The 6,000-nt window shown below is 32.7% G+C and overlaps 1 pseudogene; it reads right to left on the reverse strand.

Annotated features, from left to right (window-relative positions):
- Positions 1 to 1,558: 1,558 nt before the first annotated feature.
- Positions 1,559 to 3,123, reverse strand: LOC142633421 (tetrahydroberberine oxidase-like; annotated as a pseudogene).
- Positions 3,124 to 6,000: the final 2,877 nt, after the last annotated feature.

Below are 6,000 nucleotides of genomic sequence, written 5' to 3' on the forward strand. Positions count from 1 at the left end.
AGAGAAAGAATTTGACAAAAGTCTTTTTTTATTGATAATAATCTGATTTGCCTCTGATGGCTTTAAAACATATAAATACTAAGAAAAATGTCTAAAACCCTAATTCGCACTAATTACATGACTAGGTGACAAAATATCAAAATTTATCAAAAATGGCAAAATTGAGTTAAATGTAGAATCATAAACTACTGACCTTAAGAGTTGTCCCAAAACAGACGAGACCTTATTCTAACTTTGAAACTAAAAGTTATTAAGGAAAAACAAATATTACTATAAATAGCAAAAACACTGTTTTCGAGGCCTTAACGAAGGAGTTCACCTAAATTTAGGCGATGCTCATATTATCATGAATCTAAATCAGAATATCGTTTTCCTTCAACCAGCCAAATTTCATGTAATTCCAACACTGTTGTCCCAATAGCCTCTACTAGCACCCTCCTTTGATCTTGCGTTGTGATTCCCTGCACCCCTACTGCTTCAAGAAAGCATGTGTTGTCTATTCTACATCACTTTTACATTTATTGCATTGCTCGATTATGTTTATCTATGCAATTGGTATGCTAGGCTAATTTAGTAAATTATGTAAATTTCACATTAATTGTTAATTAGCCTTAATTAATTCAACCTAATTAAAATTTCCAGACCCAACCAACACAGTAACCCTCGTGGCAAATAAACGAAGCCAGGCTATAACACCTCCATCACAACAATAATCAAATTTAACTGCCCATCGCACAATCAAATTCAAAATCTTCAGTTGTTTCACATCCGCTAACTTCACTTGCTTCCCTATGAAATCCTCCGCCACATACTCCAATCATCTATACCATTTTTTATAAAAAAAAAAAAAAATCAATTACAAATACTCTACAAATTTTTAAAATATCATTTTTTTTTTTAATTTTTTTTGTGAAATACCTGTCAATAGCCGCTAAGATGTTTACAGAGGACATAATCACCGGTCACCACTTGAATCCCTCTAAAAGTAGACGATTTCCTGTATACATTGCAAAAAAAGAATTAAAACAATTCGTAAAACTTTTTGGATTCACGACATCTAATTAAAAAAGTGAATTATGTGAAAAATGTTAACCTTGATTTTCTTCAGCAATTTGTACCCATTCTATCTAATTAAAAACTGAATTATATGAAAAATGATAACCTTGATTTTCTTGAGCAATTTGTACCTAGAGTACCTAGGAGCTTTGCTTGTGATAATCAGATCCACCTTCAAGCTCTAAAAGTAACACAAAAGCTAACAAAAACACAAAAAGCTAACAAAATTGATAAGTAGATGAAGTAACATTTTTCAAATTATGGGCGTGTACATTAAATTGATCCTAACTTTTGGTAAGTAAATTAGGATTAATTTATGACTTAAGGCATTTACAATCCCATTCATTAACTTGAGATTCACATATTATCCATGAACCCTTAATACATGAACCCTTCATTTATATATAATAAAAGGACAAAAACAAATGGAGAGAAATAAGCTTTATAACTGAGTACAATCTTTGCAATGTAAGTATCCCTATTCACCTCTCTTCATCCATTACTATGAAAGAGGATGGATGCTTTGCTCATTCTTAAAGAAATTAGCAGGATCAACCAGAGTCTTCACATCCACCAATCTTTTGAAGTTGTTTTTAAAATATTTAGTACCCCATATTCTTGCCTGGCTAGAACTTGTGTTGCCTTCATTATTTGTACCTATGTCTAGGTCTGTAATTTAGATACGTTCTCTTGGAGACTGGGACACATAGGGTGCCATGTAATCGTAAAGCCTTCTTATCCAATTTACATACTTTTCAGGGGCCGCATTCTCCTCTTCTGACCAAGACACCAGGTGCTGGATTTTGTAGATGTTGCCAGCTCTATGTGGAAAAGGAATTGAAGACTCTGAAATCTCACTCATTCTCCCTCCATAAGGAGTCAGGACCAACATAGCTGTAGCTACCTCCTTTTCATACAATCTTTGCCAAATTCCTTCCAACCCAATTTCAGGAATGGGATTCTTCACAGTCAGATTTTCCTTTAAAATAGAGAATTGATGGACCCCTGGTTAGCAAAATATCTGGGGCTTGCTCACTTGAGAATCCAGCAAAGTAGACCATAGATTGAATCGAGCTCATTTCTGTACAATCTTCACTCACCAAACCCAGCTCAGGGAAACTCTCTTGCATCAATGGAAGGAGCTTATCTTTCCCTCCTAGGTACAAGGAATTGAACGAAGCTTGCACTGTCCTGTTCCCTTCTTGGCTAGAATTTATACCTGTTAAGACTACCCGAATGAAGAGGTCTGTATCAAACTTGTCAGCAACATACTGCTACCGATGAAGAATTTTGGTTGCATTTTGTTCCAAGTTCCTTTTGACTGTGAACATAGTCACATTTGATGGAACAGGAACCAGCTGGATTTTCCAGGCAACAATGACTGCAAAGCTACCACCTCCTCGTCATCGAATGGCCCAAAAAAGATCTTCTCCCATTGATTTTCTGTCAAGGAATCTACCCTTGACATCAATCAAATGTGCGTCAAGAACATTATCAGCAGCAAGGCCATATTTGCGCATCATTGTGCCATACCCTCCCCCACTGAAGTGTCCACCAATACCCATAGTACGGCAAAATCCAGCTGGAAAGCCAAGAGTTCTACTCTTACTGGCAATCCAATAGTATACTTCACCCACAGTTGCACCAGATTGAACCCAGGCAAAGCTATTTTCTATATCAACAGAGATGTTCCTAAGATTTATCAGATCAAGAAGGACAAATGGCACAGGAGAAACATAAGATAGACCCTCGTAATCATGTCCACCACTTCTGACCCTTACTTGCAATCCATGTTTTAGGGAACAATTAAGGGTTGCTTGAATGTGTGAAATCAACGATGGTGTCACAATAACTTGAGGTTTCGGGAGGGAGTTGAGAATCTGGTGTTTCTAATGTCGAATTTCAGGACTGCTGAATATTCGATGAGGTATAAATCAGTTTAGAAATACTGTCATTTCCGGAGTGAAGGGTCAGGCACTGAAGAAAGTTTTCATCAGTAGAAGCTGAAGTTTCCAATAAAAATGAGAAAAGAAGAGTAAAAACAAGCGAAGACACTGATAACTTCATTTTTGTTTGTGCATAGTGATTATAACAGGATTAGAGCTTCCTTATTTATAGAGTTTAGGAGGTTGCTTAAAAATAAATTTGAGTAGTGTTGGATATTTTTACAAAAATATCATATTTTATTTTAATATTTATTTGTGTGAATTGAGGAAATCAATTATCTTTTAATGCCAGATACATTGATTGCTAAATTTTGGAAATCAAATTTAATTCAAAATTTGAATAACTATTGTCAATAGTTTTAGTTAGGAAAATTTCTGAAAATTAATGTGATTTTTAATACCATATAGTACCAGTTTTTAGTATACTTTCCTTTATAAACTTTTGTTTTAAAACGTTTCTTTTAATAATAGTAACGTTATAGATGGAAAGTATCAAAAAATTACAACTATATATTTATATAATTTACTGTTGATGGTTTATAGCATTACAACTTGATTTATATTCTTGGTTGTAATTATTGTGTATAGTCAAAGTTTCAAAGAAAAACATTAATTGATATCTAGAGGTCAGCCACCTTATGGGCTATTAATTTTCAATAGCATTTGACTCATTTTAATTGTTTTCAACGTATAGATTTTGGCAAAGACAAGTTCATCATGTCCCGTTTTTATATTATATTATATTATATATATAGAAAGAAAACTATTGATTATATATTGATTTCAATAACTTTATGACCATTTAAATGTTATCAACATTTTGATTCTATGGCTAGGGACAAGTTACATATCTGGCTATTATATATATAGAAAGAAATAAAAGTTTCATGATCATTTCATTTTTTTTTTAATTACAAAGCTATAGACTTTCAAAAAAAAATTTATTATTGTCCTAAACACTTACCATCTATTGCTTCTTACTATTCACAAAAATATTTTATCTTTTACTAAATTTTCTTGGAAAAGAAAATACTATAGAGAGCTTATATCCTACAAGCAGTGTAAGCTCGCAAGGATAATCAACAAAGGTGGCTGAGCTGTTGTATCCTGGGGACAATGTGCAGAAATATTTTGTCTAACTACATCAGATATACTGTAGACGACACGATTGGTCTCAAGATAGTGACTTGGTCCGCGCCTCATCTCCACCACCTCTTTTGGTAAAATTATATTATGTAATTTCCAAGGAAAAGTCAGGTAATATCTCTCCTTTATTTCCAACAATTTAAGACAATCGATACAGAGAACACAAAATCATCCTTGGGAAATGGTATGCTATGTCTAATTCCTCTGGTTTATCTTTTCCTGATTTAGGTTTTAGGAAAGAAGCCATCAATGATTCAAGTTTATCCTCTCCTAATTCAGGTTTTTGGAAAGAAGCCATCAATGATGAGATAGATTCTATTATCTCTAATAATACTTGGAAACTTGTAGATTTACCTCCAGGTTGTAAAACAATTGGATGTAAGTGGATACTTAGAAGAAAATTAAAACCTGATGGATCTATTGAAAAATTCAATGCAAGGTTTGTAGCTAAAAGTTTTAAACAAAAGAAAATATTGATTTTTTCGATACTTTTTCTCCTATTACTAAAGTTACATCTATTAGATTATTGATTTCTATAGCAGCTATTCATAATTTGATGATACATCAAATGGATGTAAAGACGGCATTTCTAAATGGAGATTTAGAAGAAGAAATCTACATGGACCAACCAAAAGGTTTTATAATGCCAGGTAATGAGCACAAGGTATATAAATTATTAAAATATTTATATAGTTTAAAACAAGCACCTAGACAATGGCATGAGAAATTAGATCAATGTTTGCTTTCAAATGGTTTTAAAACAAATGAAAGTGACAAATGTATATATTATCACTACAACAAAAGTGGGCTATGGTGACAAAATCTAGTGAGGATAAACAATTTCGTCACCAAATGATAACATTTAGTGAGGAAAAGAAGAATTTGTCACCAAATATTATAAAAATATTAAAATTGGTGACAAAATCAATATTTCGTCACCAAAGATGTACCAATTGGTGACGAAATCAATATTTCGTCACCAAAGATGTACAAATTGGTGACGAAATATTTATTTTGTCACTATAGGTCATGAAAAAAAGGCAAACCTAGGGTGACGAAATATTTGCGTCACCAAAAACTTACCAGAGGTGACGAAATTTTAAATTCGTCACCCAATATTAGGATGTAGGTGTTTTTGGTGACGAAATAAATTTTTGTCACCTATTGTTTAACCAAAAACTAACCAGAGGTGATGAAATTCCAAATTCATCATCTAATATTAAGATGGAGGTGTTTTTGGTGACAAAATAAGTGTTTGTCACCTATTGTTTACAAGTAATTAAGGATTGCCATGGGCAGGGTATACCCATATATACCCGGTTTGTTTATCCATAGATATCTATACCCTACCCAAAGCTAATTTTTATAAAATCAACAAATATGCTCAAAATCCACCAAAATGACCAATCTATCCTCAAAATATCTAAAATATGCAAAATACCCATGAAACCTTTAAAATGACCAAAATATTCCTACAATCTCTAAAATCACCAATTATGCTAAAAACCCACTAAAATGACCAAAATATCTCTAAATCTCTAAAATGAGCAAAATACCCATAAAATAACCTAAAAAATTACTAAAATACCCCCAAAATCACCAAATATGCTCAAAAATCACTAAAAATTACCAAAATATCCCCTATACCTCATAAATGACCGAAATACTCTAATCCTAAAAAATGACCAAAGTACACACAAAACCTAAAAAATTACCCCTCGAAACCTAAAATTTGGCCAAAATACCCCCAAAACAAAAAATTACCAAAATAGCACCCACATTCTCAAAAAATAACCTAAATAGCTTTGAAACCTAAAAACTGACCAAAATAGCCTTAATGCTTTAAAATTAC

Source organism: Castanea sativa, chromosome 5 (genome assembly GCF_040712315.1).
Source record: "Castanea sativa cultivar Marrone di Chiusa Pesio chromosome 5, ASM4071231v1".
Lineage (NCBI taxonomy): Eukaryota > Viridiplantae > Streptophyta > Magnoliopsida > Fagales > Fagaceae > Castanea > Castanea sativa.